Here is a 26,550-nt window from a genome sequence, read left to right as displayed (position 1 = left end):
GACTCGCTCATCCTCTCACATCATGTTTATGCTAAACCTTTTCTCCAGAGGTGAGCTGGGCAACTATCCCATTTTACATTCTCCCCAGTGAGGTCTGCCAAAGTTCTTCAAACTATTTTGATCTATGAGATTAATGAATGCTAAATCATGCCAATAGGTATTTCAATTTTACCCCTTAATGGAGTCTTCAAATGTAAGATTCTACTTTAAATAAATGTAAAATGAGAGAGAGAAGAAAGGAAAGGAGGAATGAAGGGGAGAGGAGAGAAGGGAAAGGAAATTGAAAGAAGAACTTCCAACAGCATGTAATTAATAACATAGAGAAATAGTCTTGGCAATTCTATCCAAAATTTCAACATGAGTAAATTTTGTATTCCACTCTTACCTATAGCTTTTTTATGACTCTTGTCCCTGTTTGAATAATTACTCTCATCCCCTCAGAATCATGTTCTTTGAAACTCTCAAACCTGTAAACAAGTCAATGTTTAAGATTAATGGGTACTAACATAACAATGTGTTGTACTTTCCAGATAACACATTGAGATTTCTAAATGGCTCCAAAATAGATATAATCCATTCACCAGGATTCTCTAAAAGTCAATACCTCCAGTGTTAAAAGTTTTATTCACCATAGCCATTGGGTAAGGGAAAAATTCTGGAGGAACAGACTTTTAGGAATCTACCAAACTGCATTAGCTATCTGACTCATTTAGAGGTAAGACTGGCTCTGCAGGTACCCTCCTACCCACCTCCCACCTGTTTCATGTTAAATTAATGCTGCAAAAGAAATTAATTTGGTGACTAAGAATGTATATTCTTAGTGATGACCAACTGATTTATTTTCAAAAATTTACAAAGCATTATAATGTATCAGGCAAGTATTAATCTGCTTAGTCACAAGTCATGATTTGATTTTCATTTTACTCTATTTTTAACTTCCTTCTATTCTCACAGCTGACACTTGCTCCTATGCCATCTCCTGGTCTTTCCTCCCTTCCTCAAAACTGACAGACAGTAAGATATGAGGATGGATGGTGTCCATCGCCTTGGGTAGAGATCGGCAATAGCAGTGTGCTGGAAAACAACCAAGGATTGAGTGAAGTTATGATATATTTATCCAAAATGAACCAAATGCCCCAACATAAAGGTACTTTCTCTGAAGTTAGTTTTGCTAAATCATTGGAGGGTTTTTTATTCTTCTTCCATGGGGGAAGCTACTTGCTGAAAGAATCTGTGTATGTGTTTAGTGATGTGTCTCTACACGTATGAGGACAATGATGTGACAAGGTTCTGTGATCTCGAGTGATACACTATCATAGTATATGGCCATGATTAAATAAAACTAAAAATTTATCTGTATTAAAATTGTCAAAAGGATGAAAACCTCATACAGAATTAAGCAAATGCTGTTTATTTGGACCTTACTCTAGTGGAAAAGTCAGCTACTATGTTGTTCTGGTAGGCTGGAAGGGACTTGAAAGGAGAGTAAATTTTATAGAGCAAAAGGAGGCTATCTTAAGAAATCTTTGGTTGGTCAGTGTTCTATTAAGGTGGGATTTTCTATTGGGTGGGATTTGGCGAAGTAAGATGAGGAGACTTTCCGATTCCCTTTTGGCAGCCTTAGATTGGTTCCCTACACTGGCTCATAACTTAGAGCTTTCCAGGTTGGTAAAGGCCATACGAGTTTTCCTCTTTCAATAAAAGACTGTCTGATGTTTAGAGGTCAAGCAATTCACAAAGGCAAATTATTTTTCTAGTAAACTCACTTTTAATGATTTTTTAAGAAAAATATGTTTATTTCCAATGTGATTTTCACAGATTTTTAGATCAAACATCCTGTGTTGGTTTTTGGTGGTGCTGTAACAAATTGCCACAATCTTAGTGGCTTAACACAAATTTATGGTCTATGGCTCTGTGGGTGAGAAGTCCTACACATGCTTTTCTGGACTAACATCAAGATGCCAGAAGCCTGCAGGACTATCAGAGGTTATAGAAGAGAATCTGCTTTCTTGCCTTTTGCAGGTTTTAGAAGTTGCCTGCATTCCTTGGCTCTGGCCCCTTCTTCTTCTTTAAAGCCACGGCCCATTGAATCTCTCTCATATTGCCTCTATTGTCCACAAGTCTTAAATTTCTTTTTATTTAAACTAATTTTTATGGAAGTATAGTTGCTTTATCATGTTGTGCTAGTTTCTTCTCTCTTACTGTACAGCAAAGTGGATCAGTCACGCATAAACATATATCCGTTCTTTTTTAGATTTCTTCCCCATTTAGGTCACCACAGAGCACTGAGTTCCCTGTGATATACGTTAGGTTCTCATTAGTTATCTATCTGATACATAGTAGTGCATATATGTCAGTCCCAATCTCCCAGTTCACTTTTAATGATTTCTATTACTTTTATCGCCACATACACTTCGTATCTATAAGCTTTTACAAAAATAGTGGTTCTTTCCATTGCTCAGAACTCCTTACTCAAGCACTATATAGAAAGTTTCTGAACAAAATGCCATTAAAAATAGTGCAATAAAATGCTTCCGTTAGGTCCGTACCATTTCTGTCCTTTATTGAGCCCATCTTTGCATAAAACATTCCCTTGGTATCTCTAATTTTCTTTAAGAGATATCTAGTTTTTCCCATTCTATTGTTTCCCTCTATTTCTTTGCACTGATCACTGAGGAAGGCTTTCTTATCTCTCCTTGCTATCCTTTGGAACTTTGCAGTCAGGTAGGTATATCGCTCCTTTTTTCCTTTGCTTTTTGTGTCTCTTCTTTTCTCAGCTATTTGTAAGGCCTCCTCAGACAGCCATTTTGCTTTTTTGCATTTCTTCTTCCTGGGGATGGTCTTGATCCCTGTCTCCTGTACGGTGTCACAAACCTCCATCCATAGTTCTTCAGGCACCCTATCAGATCTAGTCCCTTGAATCTATTTGTCACTTCCACTGTATAATCATAAGGGATTTGATTTAGGTCATACCTGAATGGTCTAGTGGTTTTCCCCATTTTCTTCAATTTAAGTCTGAATTTGGCAATAAGGAATTCATAATCTGAACGATAGAGATCAAATTGCCTACATCTGCTGGATCACCAAAAAAGCAAGAGAGTACCAGAAAAACATCTATTTCTGTTTTATTGATTATGCCAAAGCCTTTGGCTGTGTAGATCACCACAAACTGTGGAAAATTCTGAAAGAGATGGGAATACCAGACCACCTGACCTGCCTCTTGAGAAACCTGTATGCAGGTCAACAAGCAACAGTTAGAACTGGACAGGGAACAAAAGACTGGTTCCAAATCAGGAAAGGAGTATGTCAAGGCTGTATATTGTCACCCTGCTTATTTAACTTATATGTAGAGTACATCATGAGAAACGCTGGACTGGAGGAAGCACAAGCTGGAATCAAGATTGCCGGGAGAAATATCAATAACCTCAGACATGCAGATGACACCACCCTTATGGCAGAAAGTGAAGAAGAACTAAAGAGCAACTTGATGAAAGTGAAAGAAGAGGGTGAAAAATTTGGCTTAAATCTCAACATTCAGAAAACTTAAGATCATGACATCTGGTCCCATCACTTCATGGGAAATAGATGAGGAAACAGTGGCTGCCTTTATTTTCTTGGGCTCCAAAATCACTGCAGATGGTGATTGCAGCCGTGAAATTAAAAGACTATTACTCCTTGGCAGAAAAGTTATGACTGACCTAGACAGCATATTAAAAAACAGAGACATTACTTTGCCAACAAAGGTCCATATAGTCAAGGCTATGGTTTTTCCAGTAGTCATGTATGGGTGTGAGAGTTGGACTATAAAGAAAGCTGAGTGCCAAAGAATTGATGTTTTTGAACTATGGTGTTGGAGAAGACTCTTGAGAGTCCCTTGGGCTGTAAGGAGATCCAACTAGTCCATCCTAAAGGAGATCAGTCCTGAGTGTTCAGTGGAAGGACTGAGGTTGAAGCTGAAACTCCAATACTTTGGCCACCTGATGCAAAGGGCTCATTTGAAAAGACCCTGATGCTGGGAAAGATTGAGGGCAGGAGGAGGAGGGGACGACAGAGGATGAGATGGTTGGATGGCATCACTGACACAATGGACATGAGTTTGGGTAAACTTCAGGAGTTATTGATGGACAGGGAGGCCTGGCGTGCTGCAGTTCATGGGGTCGCAAAGAGTCAGACACGACTGAGCGACTGAACTGAACTGAGCTGAACTGAAAATGCTAATTTTTGGAAAAATGAAATAAAACAATAGTTTTGGTTTAATCATATTATGGATTAATAAGACCACTAAAATATTAGGAAAAACAGATACAGTTCATTATTTTGACTCCTACTGCATGGCATTTGAAAAATAATAATAATCTCGAAACATGGATCTCTGATGAACTCCATTTCTTACCAAGTCCTCAATTTGTTGTTTCTTTGGTTTTTACAGCCAAAGTTCCTGGGTGGTTGTTTTCTTTTGTTTGTTTTCCTTAATTTATCAACAAAGAACAGCATTTTTTTTTTTTTGGCTTTTGTTGAAAATGTATTTTAGCAATTTTTTTAAATTAGTGTTCCTTTTCACATGTCAGGATAACCATAATCCTTTCTACCATTTGTTAGGAAGACTGTTGCAATTTCCATTTCCTTTCTTTAATTGCATCAAATACTCTGATCATCTTATTCTGCATTTTGGTCAGTAGTGTCTTCTTTACGCCCTTCAGCTATGTCTTTTCCCACAACCACTCTAAACCTTTTAACTTTTTACAGTTGTAAATGCTGAATTATTCTTGCCTTTCACCATAAGTCAATTCCTCCTAGACTCTTCAATTATCCCCAGACTCCTACTTTGAACATTTTCCAATTGGATTGCACAAAAGTAGTACAGTTGGTCCAGATTTGCTTTTTAATACTAACAAAGGCACTCTGAGTTTCCACCCCAGATGAGGCTCTTTGCTGAGTACTTTTTATACATCTTCTCATCCAGTCTTCCCAATAATTCTATAAGGTAGGAATTTACAAATAATTCAACTTAGACTCTGTGATTTCAAGAACTAGAAATTTTCATTTCATGCACAGATAGTATCTGGGGTGTGTGTTAGTCACTCAGTCATGTCTCTTTGCGACCCCATGAACTGTTGCCTGCCAGGTTTCTCTGCCAATGGGATTTTCCAGGTAAGAATACTGGACAGGGTTGCCATTTCCTTCTACAAGTAACTGGGGAACCAGTGTATAATCAGTCTGATCCCACAGTCTGTGCCCTGCCTTAAAGCTTCATCAAGCTATTCCTGACAAAATTCAGGCTCCTGGGCCCAGCCCAGATCTTTTGAATTAGTATCTCTGAGGGAATGAATGAGCAATATACATTTTTAACAGCCTCCAGAATGATTCGTAGGCACATACCTTTGAGAGTCACTGAACTGCGAGCCCACATTTTACATGCTCCTGTCTGTATCTCCATCACCAAGCACAGTATCTGGCTAATAGAGAGTAAGTGATGATGAACTGAAATCCATTGTGCCTACCATAAGTAAAGTATATTGGCATTGATTCAGCATCTTTGGCTCTTTAGGAAAAGGTTCTATAAAAGTACTAAGAGAGATTAGTACTTTTACATTTCAGTTGGGTACTCCTAGCACTGGTATTGTGCCAGTTTAGTGAGCACCACCCTCATTTGACTCACACCACAGTAAGGCCTTGCAAAGGCTTCTGTTACTGGGAGATCATCGGAAAGCGGAGAGAATATCACAAGATTGTTCAAGATTTAAAATTATGTAAGCCTAGATTTTTAAAAGGGCTTCCCAGGTGGCTCAGTGGTAAAGAATCTAATTGCCAATGCAGGAAACACAGGTAAGGTGGGTTCAATCCCTGGGTCAGGAAGATCCCCTGGAGAAGGAAATGGCAACCCACTCCAGTATTCTTGCTTGGAAAATTGCATAGACAAAGGAGTCTGGCGGGCTACTCCTCTCTCCTCTGTACATGGGGCCACAAAGAGTCAGACACCACTTAGCAACTGAACACACACCCACAGATTTTTAAAAACCTCTTGTTCAAGATGTCCTATTCTAGCTAATGGTTGCGTACTACTAACTGCTAACAATATCCTGTGGTCTTCCATAGTCTGATAATAAATTGATAGTTAAGAACATTTACTTTAACCCATTAACTGAAGTAACCATCTACTAAAGACATAATTAATTATGTACATAAATAAAATTACATAGCCAGCAAAAGCCTTTGGCTTAAAGTAATGGGAGAGATGATGACTATAAAAGACAGTATTTTAAAGTATGCTTCTTATTAAAGGAAAAACGAGAGTTTTATCTTTGTGGTATTGGGGGCTATACTGCTGTTTCTCTTTAACATTCTGCTTAATGGAAATCAGGAGGTACTAAGTTGATCATCAAGATAATGATAAAATCTTTTCTAGGTAATTTGGAATGGTAGAAAAATCAAACCAAATGAACTCTTAAAGTTTCAGCTCGGTTTATCCACTCAGTGTCCTGCTGGCTAGGTTTCATGAAAGATGGGAAATTGGCACATAAATAAAGTAATATATATTATTATAAATATATAATATTTTCTATTATAACTATAAGTGTATATTTATTTTATAAATATAATAATAAATATATATATGGGATATTCCCTGGTGGCTCAGACAGTAAGGAATCCACCTGCAATGCAATTTATAAATATAATAATAAATATATATATATATATGGGATATTCCCTCAAAAGAGACCTGGGCTCAATCCCTGGATTGGGAAGATCCCCTTGGAGAAGGGAATGGCTACCCACTCCAGTATTCTTGCCTGGAGAATTCAACAGACAGAGGAGACTGGTGGGCTACGGTCCATGGGGGTTGCAAAGAGTCAGACATGACTGAGTGACTAACTCTCTCTCTCTCTCTCTCCCTATCTATCTATATCTATCTATCTATCTATCTATCTATATATTTCTTCCACTGCCTCTTTTCTGCTTTAGGATGAATACAGCAGATGATAAAGAGGGCTAAAGGAGGCTTCATATTCAAGATTATGGCCTCTGAGTAAGAAGCAGCCCAAATATAAGCAGGAATTACTCAATAACAACATGAGGCTCCCTTGACCCCTCTTCTGGAGAAATCACAGTCTTGGTCTTCCTCTTAAAGTCTGTACATTAGGCAGCCGACAATAATCGGTGCTACTCCCTCCAAAGGAGTTATCGCCTTTAGATGTTTTTCTGGTCCAGTTAAACGTCCCCTCTTCCTTACTTGCACACGTAGTGAAGAAGACATTGAGCTCTTTCTCCTTACCTCATTTTCACTAGCACAATGTGTACGAGAGGATCATTTATGCAAGTCTCTTTCAAATTAATGATCCAAAATTTAAATTTAAAATTCTACCTGGAATTTAAATCATTGTAATTTCATCTCACATCTAATTGACTACGATAATCACAGAACTTACTAAATTACTCTCAGAGAGTTTATACTCTATTGAAGGTTGAGAGTACCCCAGCTTATCTGAAGCCCCCTTAATCAGTGGCTGCTGCTGCTGCTGCTAAGTCGCTTCAGTCATGTCCAACTCTGTGCGACCCCATAGACCAGGCTGCTCCATCCCTGGGATTCTGCAGGCAAGAACACTGGAGTGGGTTGCCATGTCCTTCTCCAATGCATGAAAATGAGAAGTGAAAGTGAAGTTGCTCAGTCGTGTCCAATTCTTAGTGACCCCATGGACTGCAGTCCACCATGCTCCTCCGTCCATGGGATTTTCCAGGCAAGAGTACTGGACTGGGGTGCTGTTGCCTTCTCCGCTTAATCAGTGGAGACAGTTTATATTCATTCTCTTGAACTTTCTCAACAGTTTCACACTCACAAAAATTCTCCAAAGGTTTATGTGGCTATTTCCCCGCTGGCCCTTTCCTTCCTAGTTAGATCACAGGCCACATGTGGTTCTAAGAGTTGTTTTTTTTCCCCCATCACTTCTTCAAGATGCTTCAGAAGCTGCAAGTAACTTTTACCTGCTTCTCTGTGCTGTAGTCACTACCAGCTGCTTTGCTGATTCATTTCTTTGAATCCTTTAGCTCCCAGGATTTGACCAAAGTGTTATTAGTCCATTGTCATGGGATGAGACACAATTAAGGTGCATCCATGTGCTGAGGGAAAAGGAGTGAAGAAGTGTCTGAGGCTGAATAGTCCTAAAACTTAAGGCAACCACCGGGCAAAACTCCTCAAATGCAAGCTTTCCGGGCATCAGATATATGCAACATGGCTGCTAAATACTACAGAAATTAAATTAAATCATCAGAGTAAGGACAGACAGATCAAAAAAATAAAAAACCTGCCGAACAAAGCTCAGATACCACAGAGGAGACATCATAAATCAGAGATGAAGAGGAGACAAGGCTGAGGTACTTGAGTTTGGGGAAATATACAATTTGTTGTTTAGTCACTCAGTTGTGTCTGACATTTTGTGACCTTATAGACTGTAGCCCACCAGCCTCCTCTGTCCATGGGATTCTCCAGGCAAGAATACTGGAGTGGGTTGCCATTTCCTTCTCCAAATATACAATTGAGATACTCATTGAGTATAAATTACACATGGATTCAAGATTATATTTAGTCATTAAACATATATTTTAATCTATGGAAAGGAAAAGGTTTTATAAAGTAAAAGCAATGAAAATAATTCAAAAGTTTAAGGTTTTTGAATAACCCAAAATTTAAAACTTTGCAACATTAAATAATAAATAAAATACTTTGCCAAGACAACAAAAAGTCCATGATTACAAATAAGAAAAAAAAAAACTGAGCCCTCATTGATAAATGAACAAAGGTGTGTGCTAAGTCACTTTAGTTGTGTCCAACTCTTTTGCACCCCTAAGAACTGTAGACCACCAGGCTCCTCTGTCCATGGGATTCTTCAGGCAAGAATACTGGAATGGATTGCCATGCCTTCCTCCAGGGGATCTTCCTGACCAAGGGACGGAATGCATGTCTCTTAGTCTCCTGCATTTCCAGGCAGGTTCTTTACTCTAGCACCACCTGGAAAGCCCAATAAATGAACAAAGGTAATGGATGGACTGGATGAAGAGCTGACTCATGAAGACCAATGAAGAGGGTCACAAAGAGTCGGACACAACTGAGCAACTGAATTGAACTGAACTGAATGGATGGACAATGTATAAAGAAAATTACAAATGAATAATGAATATTCAAAAAATGAAAAAAAAAAAACAATTAAAATGTAATACTACCTTATTTTAACCCACCAAATAAGGAAAAAGATTATACTCAAGAGCTTGTATATTTTTAAGAGCTTAATAATGTGAGCATGCTCATAAGTGCTGATAAAAATGACAACTAGTAGAGCCTTTCTGAAAATAACTTGGCAACGTAGTTCCATGACTAATAGTTTATCATAAGAAATAAAGTACAAGACAAATGTTTATGTACAAAAGGATCTAATATTATTTATAACAAAAATTACTGTTGCTGTTCAGTCGCTAAGTTACATCTGACTCTTTGCAACCCCATAAACTGCAGCACACCAGGTTTCTCTATCCTTCACCATCTCCCAGAGCTTGCTCAAACTCATGTCCAGTGAGTCGATGATACCATCCAATCATCTCATCTTTGCTCTCTTCTCCTGCCCTCAATCTTTCCCAACATTAGGGTCTTTTTCAATAAGTCGGCTCTTCACATTAGGTGGCCAAAGTATTGAAGTTTTCAGCTTCAGCATCAGTCCTGCCAGCGAATATTTAGACTTGATTCTTTAGGATTGCCTGGTGTGATCTTGCAGTCCAAAGGACTCTCAAGAGTCTTTTCCAACACCACAGTTCAAAAACATCAGTTCTTCAGTGCTCAGCCTTCTTCATGATCCAACTGTCACATCCATACATGACCAGTGGAAAATCATAGCTTTGACTACATGGACCTTTGTCAGCAAAGTGAAGTCTCTGCTTTTTAATGTGCTTCCTAGGCTTGTCATTGCTTTTCTTCCAAGGAGTGAGCATCTTTTAATTTCATGGCTGCAGTCACCATCTGCAGTGATTTTGGAGCCCAAGAAAATAAGGTCTGTCACTGTTTCCCTTTTTTCCACATCTATTTGCCATGAAGTGAGGGGACCAGATGCCATGATCTTAGTTTTTTGAACTTTGAGTTTTAAGCCGGCTTTTTCATTCTTCTCATTTAGCCTCATCAAAAGGCTATTTAGTTCCTTTTCACTTTCTGCCATTAGAGTGGCATCATCTGCATATTTGAGGTTGTTGATATTTCTCCCAACAGTCTTGATGCCAGATTGTGATTCATTCAGTCCAGCATTTCACATGATGTACTCTACATAGAAGTTACATAAGCAGGGTGACAATATACAGTCTTGACGTACTCCTTCCCCAATTTTGAACAAGTCTGTTGTTCCATGTCTGGTTCTAACTGTTGTATCTTGACCTGCATACAGGTTTCTCAGGAGGCAGGTAAGGTGGTCTGTTATTTCACAGTTTGTTGTTTCAGGCAGTAAAGAATCTGCCTGTAATGAGGGAGACCTGGGTTCGATCCCTGGGTTGGGAAGATCCCCTGGAGAAGGGAATGGCAACCCACTCCAGTATTCTTGCCTGGGAAATCCCATGGACAGAGGAGCCTGGTGGGCTACAGTCCATAGGGTCACAAAGAGTCAGACACAACTGAGCAACTTTCACTCACTCACATTCACACAGCCAAAGGCTTTTGCATAGTCAATGAAGCAGAAGTAGATGTTTTTCTAGAATTCCCTTGCTTTTCCTATGATCGAACAAAATTTGAAAACAACTAAAAAGTCTAACAATAGAGGAAAATTAAACAAATTATGATACATCTATAATGGAATATTACATAGCCAATACAACAATGTCTAGAAGACTTAAATGAAATGCTTATATTATGATGGTGATGTAGAAAAATCACAAAATTGCTTGTAAAATATGAACTCAACTCTATTTTTAAAGAACTATTTTTAAAAGTTAAAAGGAAGTAAACCAACATGTTAACTGGCCATCTCTGGGCAATGGAATTATGTGTGATTTATTTTTCCAATTCTTTATCCTGATTAGTACTTTCCACATTTTTCCACTAAAAAAAAAAAAGCCAGGATATAGCCACATGCCAAATAAGGAAAAAATTTTGCTATGTTTTTTAGGTCAATAATAATGTATTTGAGAAAAAATGAGTAAGGTACAAATTTTAGCTTAGTTTGGTCTTAGAAGTCTGCTTTAATAGTGAAAGCTGTAAAGACTATTTCAGACATACAGTGTAAAACATACACATCAAACACATTAGTTATTGGCTAATAAAAGAGCAAGAGTAGGAATAAAAGGGAATGAATAAAATATAAAAATAAACTATTCTAATGAAGACATAAAACAGCTTCTTTCAATCATTAGCAAATATGTCCCAGACTTGACTGTGTAAACTAAATTGCAATTTTAAGATTGTGTGTATGTTTAGGTTTCATTATTTACTTTCCAAGGGTTAATATCTACCTTGTAAAGTTAGATTTGTAAACTTTATACAATGAAGTATAAAAACAATGCCATATTTCATCTACAGCATAAAAGAGTTTCCAAAGTGGTTTCTGCCATGAAATTTTTGTGTGTCTTCCTTTCATTTTTAGCCTTGAAAAGCGGTGGATCTACTTATAGAACTTTATCTGAACTAATAATATTTTTCTTCCTAAAAGACATAACAGCTCACTAGAAAAGATTCTCAAAAGAAAACAGTCTCACAATAACTATGCTCTAAAGAAGTACTAAGAGAAACAGGACATTTTGAATGTCATTCAGACAACTGCATGATTGTCATTCATTCAACATTTCATTCGAACTCTGTATCTTTGTGCATATTCTTTCCAAAAACATGTCTGATATGTAAACTAAAAATCCAAATCAGTGAATACTGAGCCACAGGTTTGGTAAGAATTTTTGTTATATACAAATTAGGAAAGTAGCTTATCATATTTGACATTAAAACAATATAAAAGTTTAAAAATAAAGGAATAAACTATTTGTGAACAGAATACTACTGCTTTATGGTAGGTATTAAGTACATCCAGAATAATTTAAACCAGGTAAGAAGTCAAGAATGTTGGTTTTATTTTATTTTTTCCAAGATTATGTGGTCTGTACCATTTACTGTATGTACTGAAAATGCTAGTTTAGAGATTGTCTTAGATACTGCTTTTTGTATCATATGTTATTTTACTCTCTTTTTTCATGAAAAACATTTTCTAGGGACTTGCATATATGGCCTTTTTTTCCTTTGTACATTGAGCTTCATCACAGCTCTTCTAAATATAGTCTCTTATCCCTTCTGAGTAAATCAGGGATCAAGAATAAAATATTTAATTCCTTTAGCTGCTCCCCATTGTCTATAGGATAATGTTCAAATTCTTTCTTTCTTCCATTTAAAGTCATGGACCTTGTTTTCTTTTACTTTCCTGCGTATCTTTTCACTCAGGTAGAAAAGCCTCACTCATTCAACTCTCCATTTTGTTCATATTCAGATCTGTATCATCCTTCAGTAGAAGATTGTGGTGATGGTCCAAGTGTAAGGTGATAGAATAAATAAAAGGAATGAGACAGAATAGACACTCAGAAGTTGTTTGAAGGTAGAAACCACTTAAATTTCTTTCTTGCAAAGTCCTAAGTTACAAAGGCAAAGAATACGAAGGGAGAGGATAAGGAAATCTGAAAAATGAAAATAACACTGTCTTGTACTGTTGTTTGAAGACTTCAGTTTAAAATCTCCTTAGAGTGAAAATATTTTTTTATATTTTTTCTTTATATACTTACACGTTTTTCATAGCTGTAGGCATTCAACAACACTTGCTGAATGAATGAACATCAATTTTTCCTTGATTGCCACTTTATTACTATTTCGTTTTGTCTAAAAAATATATATGAATGTTCACATTTATAATAAAATATTTTATTTGTGACAATTTGAATGGAAAAAGTTGAGATGCCTGATAATATCAAGCACTAGAGATGGTCAAACACAACACTTGTATTAGGGCTAGGGTAAGTTGAAACAACCACCATGGGAAACAGTTGGGCATAATTTTATAAAGACAGAACGTGTATAGCCCATAACCTAGAATTTCCACTCTTAGAGAAATTTTTACATAAACACGAGAGAAGCTCTCACACATGTCTTCCAAAAAGCTCACAGTGGCAATGTTTACAGTAATAAAATAGAATTAGAAAAATCCAATGGTCATCTAAAAGAAGCTAGATAAACTGTAGTGTGCTCACACAAGGAAAAATAAAATAATATATAGATACATAAACTACAATTTGCAACAATATAGATGGCCTATTACATACAATAATTACAGTATGATGTTATAGCTCAAAACAAGCAAAAATAATACTATTTCATCTAGGCATAGTACACTTTTAAAAATTTCAGACAGAATGACATATCTCTGCTGAGTCTCAGGGTAGAGCGAAGAGGACGGAAGCAGCTGGTTCAGTTGTAAAACATTGGTAGCATTTTTTAAAATTCAATGATGAGTTCTTTGGTGTCCATTGTATAATTATACTTTAGAATTCACATGTAAGTTATATCTATTCTTGTTATGTAGCAAGTACCATATTTTTTAACTGATAAAAAATGTTCAAAAATGGCATCCTAAAAAGATTTTGTTTTTAGGAAAAAACTTGTTGCAGTTAAACATGAACATAATTTGAAGGGCCTACCCTAGTGAAATGGCAATGTAATAACAACCAACAGCAACATCTGACAGTGTGAGACTTGGGATTATAATGAATTTACTGGCTTCATAACTTGTTTTTACTTCATTAACTTATTTGCTCCATCAAAGTACTCTAAACAATAAACTTAGTTTTTCCAACATATGGGAAGAATTAGATGGAAAAATCTTTTATTCACATTGTCATGCCCAGAACAATCTCTTTGTTCAAGAAGAACACTGGCTTTTCCTCGAATCTATCAGGAAAAAGGAGGAGGGGAAAAGTTATGACAAACATCAGTTCAAGTAATTTTGTTCAGTTTTTCTATGCATTTTTGCAGCAACTTTGTTACAAAGAGCTTTTCCAGAACTTTATGTTGTCTGATTGTGATACAAAATCTTTACATTCTGATTTAATATGAAGTTTATTAGAAACTGCAGTGTACCTTGAAAATCTTGAGCCTATACTTTCCTGTTTTCTACCAAGAGATTTTTTCACTATTCCTTCATCTCCTTAGCTGTTCTAGCATACTACCATCATACCTGCCAGTCTTTTTTTCCCTCTCCCTTAGGAAATTGTTCTAGTCCAGAAATAATGTTTGCACTATAAGGTCACATCAAAAGTAAAGCATACCCTTGAATAACAACACAACACTTCTAATGGAAATGATTGTTATATCTAGGAATTTTAAATGTCCACTTTTCTATTACAAGAATAAGTTTTGTTTCCCCATGTTTTGGGGTATTGTGTCTTAATTTTTTATTCTTGAAAGTAAAAGATATGACTGAATGACTGAACAAAAGTTTTTCAAGCAATACAAATCCACTACAATGACTAGGAATTAGAAGAAACCCAGGAAAGTTTGCTTCATTTGCATCTCTAAATTTTTTACTTACTCGCTGTAGGAGAGAAATCAATAAGAGGATTGCATGGAAATTAAGAAACCAAGGGTTAGAAATTTCTGAATCTCCTAAATGTCTTGAAGAGTTCCATTCCTTCTTATTTCTTATGCACAGTAGAAATTTACAGATGCAAATTAAAGAGATACTAACCCCATAAACGTTAACAAGTGCCAAATCAATAAATACTTCCTGAACAGAATAGTAGATTAAAAATAAAAGTCTGCACCCCATGCCATAATGTGTTTGAGAATCAGAAGTCTTGTTTTAAGGCATCCTTCCACACCCAGAATCTCTGACCAATGGTCATACAGCCTCCAGTGACAGGCAAAGCATCACCATTAGCATCACCATTAAGGGGGCCCATTCCATCACTGGACAGCCTTGTTAGAAAATTCCCACATTAAATTGTAATTTATAGCTTTATAATTTTCCTACTTTTGCTTTTTACCAACCTATTATAATAACAAACCTGTCCTCATGTTTCAATAAAGGTTTCAAATTAATGACTATTTAAAATGCCCTCTTTCTCGCTTTCCTTCCACTGTAACATTCCCCTTAGGAATGTTTTTTTCAACAAAGTTCTCATTTTGTTCTCCTGCATAGCATTTTTTCAATGTAACTCTAAAAATATGATACCCAGAGCAGATATACTATTTTGGGTGTAAATTATCTTACACCACAGACTCTAGACTTGTATTATTACAACCAAACCTAATACTAGCTTTTAGTAATTCAGTAATTATTCACTCAGCAAACGTTTACCAAGTAGCTAAGTGCCATGCTTTAGGCTAGGCCTTGGGGATTCAAAATCAAATAGTCTCTGCCCTCAGATAACTGCATTATACTATAAGCACATGGGAACTTTATGATCAGTTAGAACCCTACTTCTTTTTCATTGGTATTTCTACAAGCAAATCACCATCTTTGTCTATTAATAAAGTAAAGAAATTTTTCTCCAGCACTGATGAAGCTCTGACTTCAATCACAGCATTCCCTTTAAGAATGATAATTTTTAATTCTGATTCCCTTCTCTGTATATTCTATTTATTATTCCTTTAAACTTTTAAATCAACTATTAGGGAAAAAATCACTCTTTCCCCTTCTTAAGTGGCTTTTATAAAAATGAGTAGCTTGGAGTCAAGGACAGACGCCTATTTCTACCTCTCTGCTCTATGTAAATCACCAGGCAACACACCTTGGGTACAATGTTTTTAACAGATCAGAATGTATCAGTTCTGTCATCAAGCATATCAAGTGCTCTCCTCAAGTTATGCTGTGCCCATGCTTTCCTGATTTATCATATTAGCAACTCTAATACAGAAGGATATAAAATAAATTATGCCTTGTTTCCAATGAACTTATTTTGAAGCCTTATGATGTCACAATTCTCTAAAATTCTCCAAAGTGCTCACAGTTTTTTTTTTTGTTTCTGCATTCTAAACTTTTGCTAGAGACTATGTTCTTAAATTTTATTCTCAAGATTTAGGAAACTTCTATTTTTTAAGTATATATGCTGACATATTTATTAAAGCATAAAGATATAACAAAAATAATTCACAATAATACATATAGTTGAGTCACATGGAAAACATTAAAACTTAGTAAACATTATTAAAGTTATATATAAGAATAGCATATTAAATTGAGACTGAAAAAGATACTTTCAAATGGATACATTGTGCCAAAAAAAGAGTCTGACAGAAACCAATATATTAGAAAGAGATAGATAATAAAGTTGAATTTGCTCAGGGTGTCACTAGACAGAGCTGGATTCTAAATCCTTATACTGGATTTAAACATCTCTTTTTATCTTCTGGAAATTTAACAATGAGCTGTCTACAGTTTTCTGTCACTTTTCATCTCCCACCCCTTCCCAGCCACGACCCCCCATAAGAAAACTGTGTACTTGCAGAAGGTCAGTAACACCAGGAGAAGACATGGACTTGTGGTGGGAACAGAAATGTCTGAGAAGAGGACACCTCCGCAGCCTGCACAGCCGAGATTGTCCAGCTTTTCTTTCGGGTCCCAGCTTCTTTAAGAGAAAACTTAGTAGCCCAATAACCAAAGCACATACAACTGAAGTTTCTCTGATTGAAGGAACAGAACCCCTCTTCCAGAACCTTGTCTCTCATACTTTCATATGCATATGAATCTCACTTGAGAATTTTCCTAAACTGCAGTTCCCAAATCAGTATGTCAGTGGTGGGGGTCCAAGATACTGTTTTCTAACAAAGTCCAAGGTGATGCCTATGTTCTGACCCATAGAGCAAGACCCTGGGCCATCTTCACAGTATTCCCAAGTTTCCTCCAAAGAATTATACTTCATGTAGCTCTAGTATTTCCACCTGTTTTCTCATAACTCCCACTGTGTATGGTAGGCACAACTATGCTCCCACCAATGACATGTCCTAATATTTAGAACTTGTGAATATGTTAGGTTTACAGGGCAAAGGGGAATTAAGTCTGCAAATGAAATTAATGTTGCTAATCAGCTGATCTTAAAATAAGGAGGTTATCCTGGTAGATCCAATGTAATTGCAAAGTCCTTAAAAATGGAAGAGTAAGTCAGAGGAAGAGAGAGACCTGAGTCTTGAAAAACTGTCATGGTGATACAGCATTGCTGCCTTTGAAAATGGAGAAAGGGGGCCAGGAGCCAAGGAATGTGAACAATCTCTAGAAGCTAAAAAAGGCAAGGAAGCAGATTTTTCCCTAGAGCTTCCAAAAAGGAACATAGCCCAGCTAATACCTGGATTTTAGCCCAGCAACTGGTGTCAGACTTCTACCCTACAGAATTGTAAGGTAATAAATTTTATGCTGTTGTAAGCCCCTAAATTTGTGATTATTTGTTACAGAAGCAATAGAAAAACCAATATACATGTCTCATGATGTTTTTCACTGAGTAACTAAAGAGTCAACTCTAATGATCTGTTATAATATCATGGCTCGCTCTCTCTTTTAAAAACAAGTAGAAAATACTTGAGTGACACTTTTTCCCTCAATTGCTACTTCATTGTAAGCTATGAGTTACATGTTCACTGCAGAGTTCTCTCTATAGAAGTCAATGATTCCTGCATATAACAATACAGTATACTTTATTGTACTAACTCAGCATCTGGATTTTTTTTAGCCCAATTGTTTTGCTGGTTTTAGAGTAAAATTTACTACTCATACTAATTGCCTTGACTCTGACTTTAAATATAACATTTCATTGTTTTTTAGTGTTCAAAAATGTGTCACCATTACTGGTTTAAAAAAAAAAATTTGAAAACCCATAAAATGATTTTTGTTAGTATTCTTCTTCATGGAATTTAGAGACATTTGCTGCATTTACCACCAAATTAGTTTAAATATCAGCATAATAAGTTTTCCATGATTCTAAGCTAGTTAGAATTTTGGTTGAAAAGAACCAGTACAAGTATAGAAATTGAAAGCATCAGGAATTGGGCCTCTTATGTGAACAATCTTTAGCTGCCCAGAGATGGGGGTGGGAGTGTCAGATGACAGTTACCATTTTTTAGCAATAATGTATTTTCACTTAAGGTATGTACTTTTTTTAGACATAATACTATTGCACAGTTAATAGACTACAATATAATGCAAACATAACTTTTATATGCACTGGGAAACCAAAATATTAATGATTCACTTTATTGCAATGGTCTGAAACTGAACCCACAATATCTCTGAGGTGTGTCTGTACGTGAGTGAGGAGCCCACGAGGTCACAAATTCTCTATAAATAATTCTGACTCCAATCTAACTAAATTGAAGACATTGACACTGTTTTCCTCCAGATCTCTTGAGCCCTAGTTTAAATATCCTGCTCCTCCTGTTAAACTACATTTCAACCAGTATTTTAAAATAGGCAGTATTTTGACAAGTGCCTGTATGTTACTGCCTCAAGAGCAAATTATTAGTTAAACAAGCAATTAGATCAAATACAGCAGTCAAGAAACACAATCAACTAAGTATTTGCTAAACAATTTTGCCTGAGGTTGAACAAATATATACGCCAGCTGACATGTTTCATTCTGTCCTCCTAGATAAAAACTGGTACTTTTGACCTGATATTTTTGTGCTATTAACTGTGATCAAAGCATCTTATGACAAATTGTACATGGATCACTGGAAAAAAGAAAGTCTGCTGAAAACTAGTTAGATCAATTCAAGGGGAGAAAGATTTATTTATTTTAAGCATAAAATTAATAATGTTGAAAGGTTTCGTGTTTTCCGAGTTTATTACATCTGTAGTGAAAACAACATGTTTAACACCACGTATTGAATTTTGTTACTTTCTGTGATCTCATGTTGCCTTTTTTTCTATAGGGCAATACAATTAATATTTTATCTGTTCTTTTTTCTTTTTTTTTTTCATTTAAAACAAAAAATTTATCATTAGTCTTTTTCAACCTGTGACTTCATTTTTTCTTGTTAAGTAACAAAATTTTAACTAGTTAAGTGTCATTTCCAATTTAATCGTGAAAGCAACCAGAAAAGCATAACCAAACTCATCTAAAGATTTGGATTGCAAAGTTTTCTTTTCCATGAAGGGAAAGCTAAGTAAGGTAAGTGGCTACGTGTAACTCGAACTGTGAAACACCTTCTCTAGATAAATAAATGCTTATTTATACATAGCTACAGAAAACTGACGCATATGAAGAAAGAATCAGAAGTACTCTCAACAATGAATTTCTTTAATTTTTGATACAGGTCAAGCTCTTCATCTTTGAGAAATAGTTTGTACAGAGAAGTGTCCCAAATTCTTCCAACAGTGCAGTTCTAGCTGCTCCAAGTAATACATCTTGTCCTTTGTACATGAGAAAGTGTTTAGTAAAACCAGATGGCCAACTGTTTTCCTGTCCCGAAGCACTTAAAACTGGCAAGAAGACATTTGAGGTCAAAAACCTTACAGATCATAATGACATGAACAGACACTTGAAAACTCTGTTTCATCCATAATTAGATTATTTCCATTATTCTCCACCCAACTCTTATTAAATCACAGTTTGTTATCTGAAAAATATTATTCTAACACACATAGAGCTCAAATCTCCTCCGTCTCCACCTTTGTGAAGTCTGTACAAGACCTACACCATCATTTGAAGCACTCAGGAATCAGTGAGGAATTAAAACTAGTTTTCAACTCAGCATTTAATCAACCTACCTTTATTACTGGATATCCTGAAGGTTATCCATGAATATTTAACTCAGAGAGGTCCACCCATGTGACAGGACCCAGCTTGATTGTAAAATCTATATGCAAAGACAAATGGATATTTTAAGCCAGGGCTTCTCAAAGGAATCGCTTAGTAATCTTATTAATAAAATGACTCTGACTCAGCAGGTCTAAAACAGGGCCTGAAGACATGCATTTCTAATAAGCTCTCAACTGATACCAGTGCTTCTGGAATGTGGCACATTTTGCATAACAAATTTCCTGGGCTAGACAATGTTCAGAATTCTACTGCTGCATTTCTCCCAACTTTTCCCATGATCTCTTCCCAGCCTACTTATTCTCTTCTCCATGACCCACTTTTACGACACCACATCCCAACACCCCTTTTATTAGCTATTGGTGCAGCCGTTCAGGTTGTCACTCTATCTCTCCAGCTCCACGTATTTCTTCTTAGTGGAGGAAACATTTCATCTTATCTCTTAGAGTCTCTTGCCTTTAGATTCTGTTCCTTCACTTTGACATCACCTCCAGAGCTTCTTGTCCAGATAACAAGAGTGAAGAGAAAGAATAAGAGAAGACCCTCATGTACCAAAAGGAAGGATAAGTTAAGAAAGACGCCTTTGGAGAATCTGAAATCCATTTAAGAGTTAATCAGATAATTAAACCTAAAAAATTTGGCATCAGAGAAAGCTTACATGTGATCAACCAGTGATTAGAGAAAGGAAAGTAATCCCAACAGACTAAATTAGGGGACTTTATCAGAAATAGGAGGGATAAACTCTGCTTTAAAATTTGTATAGGAATTAGATTGGTGAAGTGGTGTGAGGATAACATTCAAAGGAGAGAAAACAGTGTTAGCAAAGGTGCAAGGGTGGAAAAGATTTGAGGATAAAAAGCAAAAGATTTGGGGAGATCAGTGAGTATACCCATCAGAGAGATACAAAAAGTTAATATCAAGTTACTGAATGCCAAGTTAAAAAAAATTAATTCTATTCATTGGTTATGGAAGGCACTGAGGTTATAGCTCAGAGTGACGTGACTAGAATAATCTCCCCATGTTGCCAGGGACAGTCCTAGTTTACACCACTGACTAGATGTAATTATTATAATTATTCATATCCTCCCTTTCATTGTTCAAAGTGATCCAGTTTGAACAGTAAATTACATAGTTTCCCTAGACATAATGAAATTAGTATTTCACTCAAAGGGATTAGAATAGTGGTATACGGTGTATAGGCCCAAAACGTGTGGTTCACAAGTGGAGGACTGTACAGAATGCTAAAAGAGTATATTTTCTTGGTGCGGTTATGCTGATTGTTACATGCAGATCAAAATTTTATTGTAGTCACATATTCCATGTCTTGGATTTGTAAAATATAGATAAATTAACCAAAGTGTGTTAGTCTCTCAGTCGTGTCCAACTCTTTGGAACCCCATGGACTCTAGCCCACCAGGCTCCTCTGTCCATGGAATGCTCCAGGCAAGAATACTGGAGTAAGTTGCCATCCCCTCCTCCAGGAGATCTTCCCGACCCAAGGATCAAACCTGGATCTCCCACATTGCAGACAGATTCTTTACCATCTGAGCCACAAGGGAAACCCCAAATTAACAAAGTACCATGTCAATTTATAGATTCCGTTTATTTCATGAACTTTCAAAACTTGTGTTTTGAATTTTTCAAACTACAAAATTCAGAACGAGAAGATCAATGAAATGTTGTACAGAAGTAACCTCTGAATTAGAACATATTAGAACATATCGAGAAAAATTAAGAAGGCAATGGTAGTTTGGGAAACATGCATGAAAAGAAATAAGTCGAATGAAGAATCAACAGGCCTTAGAACTTACCTGGTTACAAAAGGCCAGAGACAGAAGAACATGAAGGACAATTTTGAGTTTTAGGCTTAGATGCCTGACAATAAGAAACATAAAAGGGATTAAGAGAAAGTAGGAGGAGAGTTTAGAAGATGAGTTGATGGCATGATCTTCAAAGGGACATATCAAATAGGCACTTTAATTTTTTCCTAGGAACTGGATCCTTCCCATTCATTTTTCACTTATAAAAGTCATATTTAAATTGTCTGTTATCACTTACATACCTTTTGATCTAGAGAAAGCTCAGTAAAATGATCCCTCCTGCTTCTGTGGAAATATCAGATTTCTGGTTTATAGGCCCAACATCAGAGACACGGAGGGGCAAAATATTTATGTGATTAACTTGACATTGCTTTTTGAAAATAAAATCATCAATACCAGGAAAATTATGAATTTCAAGGAATGGTTCACAGTATGTCATCTTAGATATAAAAGCCATGTCTGAATTCTGTATAAGAAAGTAATTTTCATTAAAAATCGTAAATGGAAAAGAAAAATGGCTTGATGTACATAGGCAAGGATTAGTCTGTGTTCTTTTTTACCTAGATTCAGTTTACATCAGCAATATATTCTTGCTTCTTCTCTCTTCTTCCATTTCCTAAGCCAGATATAATTGGGGCTTGTTATTACCTGAACAAGAAGCATATGAGGGAGTGAGTGAGTAAAGTGTTGGAACGAGTGCTTTAAATCTGTCTTTCTGTTCATTTGTCTACCCTTATGGCTCTTGTCAGTTCCCTAAGTCCAGACTGATGAGACTTCAAATCCTCTAACCTGGGCCATATGTTTCCTCTTGAGTCCGACCAGACACCTGACATCCATACTTAAGTCCACCCTCACCCTTGTTTTCCATCCTAGCTTCTAATGGCACTTCAAACAAAATCTTTTGTACTCTTGGATGCTTCTGGCCTTCTTACCAGCCGAATCTTAATGTTAAAGCAGGAAAAATAGCTTAGAGAGCACACACTCAAAATAGATGAGGAAACTAAGCCCAGATAGTTTAATTAGTCAAAATCATACAACAAATTTCTGGCAGAATTGAGTCTGAAGTCAAATGTTGTGTCTTCTAGTTCAAGGATTTGTTTACCACAAAAACCTTTTTCCTTAGCTGTGGTCTCAGCACTGAGACCAAATTTAACAATAATTGTATTTTGACCTTTACCATTTATATATATATTTCATCCTATCATCTGTATCTTCTTAGTAAGCTTCATTTACAAGATATTGGTAATTCATTTTCACCTGAGATACTCCTATCGTAAAATATAATAGCTACTAAAGCAAATCACTAAAATCAAATTAAATTCAAGCAACAGAGAAATAATATATTACCAATTTGAAAGGACATGGGAAACCTAAATGATGCTCAGTAACTATTAGAATGAAAAATCAGATATGGCTCAAATACACTGTCAGCTTACTAATGTTCTTGGAGAACTGCTACCATCAAGGAAAAGTTTCATGGGGGTTTTACAAGAAGTCAGAACTTTAAAATTTCCCGGAAGCACAGAACAAATTCAGTTGTAAAATACTGATTCAGAACTGTTTTCAAAGAATAATTCCCTACTCTAAGTTGCCAACGCTGATGCTCTAACAAGCTGAAACCCATTCTGTGTACAGACTTCAATTCCATGTAGAGATAAATTAAACAAGCAGCAACACAAATGCTATAACCCAACCATGATCACTGCTACCAAAAAAGAAAAACGAAAATCATAGAATTCCAGAGTCTCAAATGTACATCTTGTTCCAGCAATAACCCACATGAATTTTGTCCTTTCCCACTGAAAACCAAAACACTAATTTAAGTGCTTCAAAGCTAGTATGGTTTTTGTGCAAAAGACTTATTGGAAGCCTGACAGGGAAATAAATCAAGAGATGGTGGGAAAAAAAAATGTTTTGCACAAAAGAGTAAGAATTTAGAATCCAGGTCAATGTATTCTTTTCCTCACCTTTTTTTACTTTCCGTAGTGAGTCCCAGAGGAGAAGACTAGGCATAAATAACGAGACAGGAAGAATGAAAATTTGAACATCTAATCTCTCAAAGCCTCAGTAGAAATAAATCAATAGAAAAGAAAGATAAAAGCTGAGGCTTGCTTGATCTCCCAGTTACTCTCAGGAGTGGGTGCTGGGTTTTGCTAAAAACTCTTTTATGTGTGCATCTTTAAATAGAGAAAATAGAAATAAAAATAACAAGGCTTCTTATAAAATGCTTTTATAAAATTAATAAAATCAACTTCAATCAGAAGAATTATTAGTTTGCTTTCTTTTTTTTTTTTTTTGCATTGAGGAATATACTATATAGACTTCTGAGTTAATGAAAGGTAAGAAGATATTTCACATTTATGTCCAACATCAGGAATTATTATATCTCTGTTGGATGTTTTCTCCATCAGTAAATTAGAGTGGCGTGGATGATCTTTTTTCTGACAGTTTTAATCCTGCAAATATTCATAGTAATGGCAAAAATCCCAGGTGTAGATGAATCTCCCTTGCTACCCTTCTGAAAAAAAATCTCAGGATGAAAAGTAACCCAATTCATTGAAAATCTATTGTGTTCCTGGTTTTGATGCTGAGGGCATTAAATACAATATTTATAGCAACCCTAGGAAGTAAATATTATTGACCTTCTGTTAGAGACTATCAAGACTCAACTGAGCCAATGAGGAGTATGAGAATTCAAACCTAAGTGTTTCTGACTCCAAAACCCATTCTCTCACCATGGCACTGTGCTGCTGCTAGTAACTGCAGGTAATCAAACAAGTATGTGAATTAGACAATGATTTATTCCATTTACTGAAAAGACCATATAAGCTCATTTAATTGCGTTGGCCGATAACTACAGAAAAACTACTTGCGTAATAACTTTAATAGGTAGGCTACTCTGAGACAGCACCATGATTATTTTTTCCTTAAAACATCACTGATGACATACAAGTAATAAATTCTTCTAAGTAACTTAGCAAAATCCCCATGCTATTCAGTATGTATTTGTGAAATGCATTTAATTGCTCTCTTATTTCCCCCTATATTTCCTTATTAGAATGAATGGTTGGTGATAAGATGATTTCACAGATGAGATTCCAAAGAACTGTTACAAGATGAAACTTGAAGTTGATTTCTACTAAGAGATGTGTTTGCTCCAACCTTCAGTTTTGCACAAGCGTGTAAGAAACAGCCAACCAGAAACTCAAATACAGCCTGTGATCAAGGATCAGTGTGTGTCTCTTCACGACACTCTCAGCACATAGAGAGAACTAAGTCATGTTGACCTGATTGAAATCAAGCTGTCATCAAGTGAACTGTCTGGATAGAACGATCTATGAACTCTTGATGGCCTCTCCAAAAACCCAAGAGTTCTCTGTATGCATTAGTTCCAAATATAGTCATATATTGAGTTACCAAAAACCTCAGACATGCATGAAAATGTTAGAGAAGGGCTTCAAATCTACTTTCAATCCAGAATCACTTTCTGACTTACAGGAAGAGGATGGCAGTGTTGGTTACTCGTTTATCTTACTGAGAAGGCAATAATCCACATAACATTCAATAATCAGAATCTCTTAAAATAAGATATTCCTCTCCTTTAAGACTCTGAACTTTACTTTCTTCAAAAAGAAGTGTTTGGTGTTAGATTCCTCTTGCTCAAAGGCACGTTACTGCTGAGTGAAATAACAAAGCTATATTATTTAAGCATGGCAGCCTGCTAGGCAGCACATTTCTGAGCGGTTATCACAGACTATACTTCAGGTGGCTCTTGTAAGGCCCAAGGTCAAAAGCAAAATGACTCACAACAACTGCGTAAGTCAACTAGAGATTATTTTGTTTGGCTTTCATATTGCTGTTGTAAAATGGAATTAATATAGACTAATAAAGAAAAAAATCTAGTAGGTACTTTCTCCTCATGTTCACAATGTTTGGTTTAATGTACCACAAGGTAGAAACCATGAACATAATTCTCCAGCTTAAACAGAAATTCTGTAGCTTGAACTTGGTCTCTGGCCACATACTAAGTAAATTAGCCATTGATACCAAGAATACTGTCAAAATCACTAATGTGACAAGTGGATTCGCCACTAATGAGGCAAAAAGACCACGTGTGCAGTGAGGCAATGGAGAAGGACATGGCAACCCACTCCAGTACTCTTGCCTGGAGAATCCCACGGACAGAGGAGCCTGGCAGGCTACAGTCCACGGGGTCGAAAAGAGTCAGACGTGACTGAGTGACTAAGCACAGCAGTGAGGCAAAGAAAGGAAAAGTGTTTTTCATACATTCAGAAGAAAAACGTTAGCTTCTGAGGACTTTTAGAAAAGATTTATCATCAATTTCCAAAGGGTAGTTTTGAGTTACCTGCTTGGGTATCTCCAGAAAGCTACCCATGAAAACTACACCTATTGCCAAGGAACCTTCTACCTGTTCTACCTGGAATTTAGTAAATTTCAACACAAAACATGAGAAAGCTTAGTTATAAACTAAAAATATATACTAATAATAATAATAAGTACCATTTTATGAGTACATGTTATGTTTCAAGAACTTATCATTCATTACCTCATTCAGTCACTTACCTCTGTTTTAGAAAAACTCCACTTTAGAGATGAGAAAACTAGAGTTTTGACATCAAATAATGTCTTAAATCACTTGAATATTATCTCCATCAGGGCCTATATTGTATAATTTACTAATGTATCCTCAGGGTTTCTCAGGTGGCGCTAGTAGTAAAAGACCCACCTGCCAATGCAGGAGACATAAGAGATGTGGGTTCAATCCCCGGGTCAGGCCGGGAAGATCCCCTGGAGGAGGGAATGGCAATCCATTCCAGCACTCCTGCCTGGAAAAGCCCATGGACAGAGGAGCCTGGTGGGCTACAGTCCATAGGGTCACAAAGAGTCGAACACGACTGAAACAACTCAG

General features: G+C 36.4%; 1 long non-coding RNA gene across 2 annotated transcripts; it reads right to left on the bottom strand.

Annotated features, from left to right (window-relative positions):
- Positions 1 to 385: 385 nt before the first annotated feature.
- On the bottom strand, positions 386 to 21,665 carry LOC122422578. Of its 2 annotated transcripts, none has more exons than XR_006263885.1 (3): positions 21,612 to 21,665; positions 19,752 to 19,840; positions 386 to 467 (listed from the first exon to the last, which is right to left on the bottom strand). It is a non-coding gene; the product is annotated as an uncharacterized LOC122422578 (long non-coding RNA). The 2 variants fall into 2 exon arrangements; XR_006263886.1 differs by lacking the exon at positions 386 to 467 and adding an exon at positions 19,241 to 19,463.
- Between the last annotated feature and the right edge of the window lie 4,885 nt (positions 21,666 to 26,550).

The sequence above is a fragment of the Cervus canadensis genome, chromosome 20 (genome assembly GCF_019320065.1).
Source record: "Cervus canadensis isolate Bull #8, Minnesota chromosome 20, ASM1932006v1, whole genome shotgun sequence".
Classification (NCBI taxonomy): domain Eukaryota; kingdom Metazoa; phylum Chordata; class Mammalia; order Artiodactyla; family Cervidae; genus Cervus; species Cervus canadensis.
Note: the sequence above shows the minus strand (reverse complement) of the source record. Positions and strands in the feature narration are given on the sequence as shown.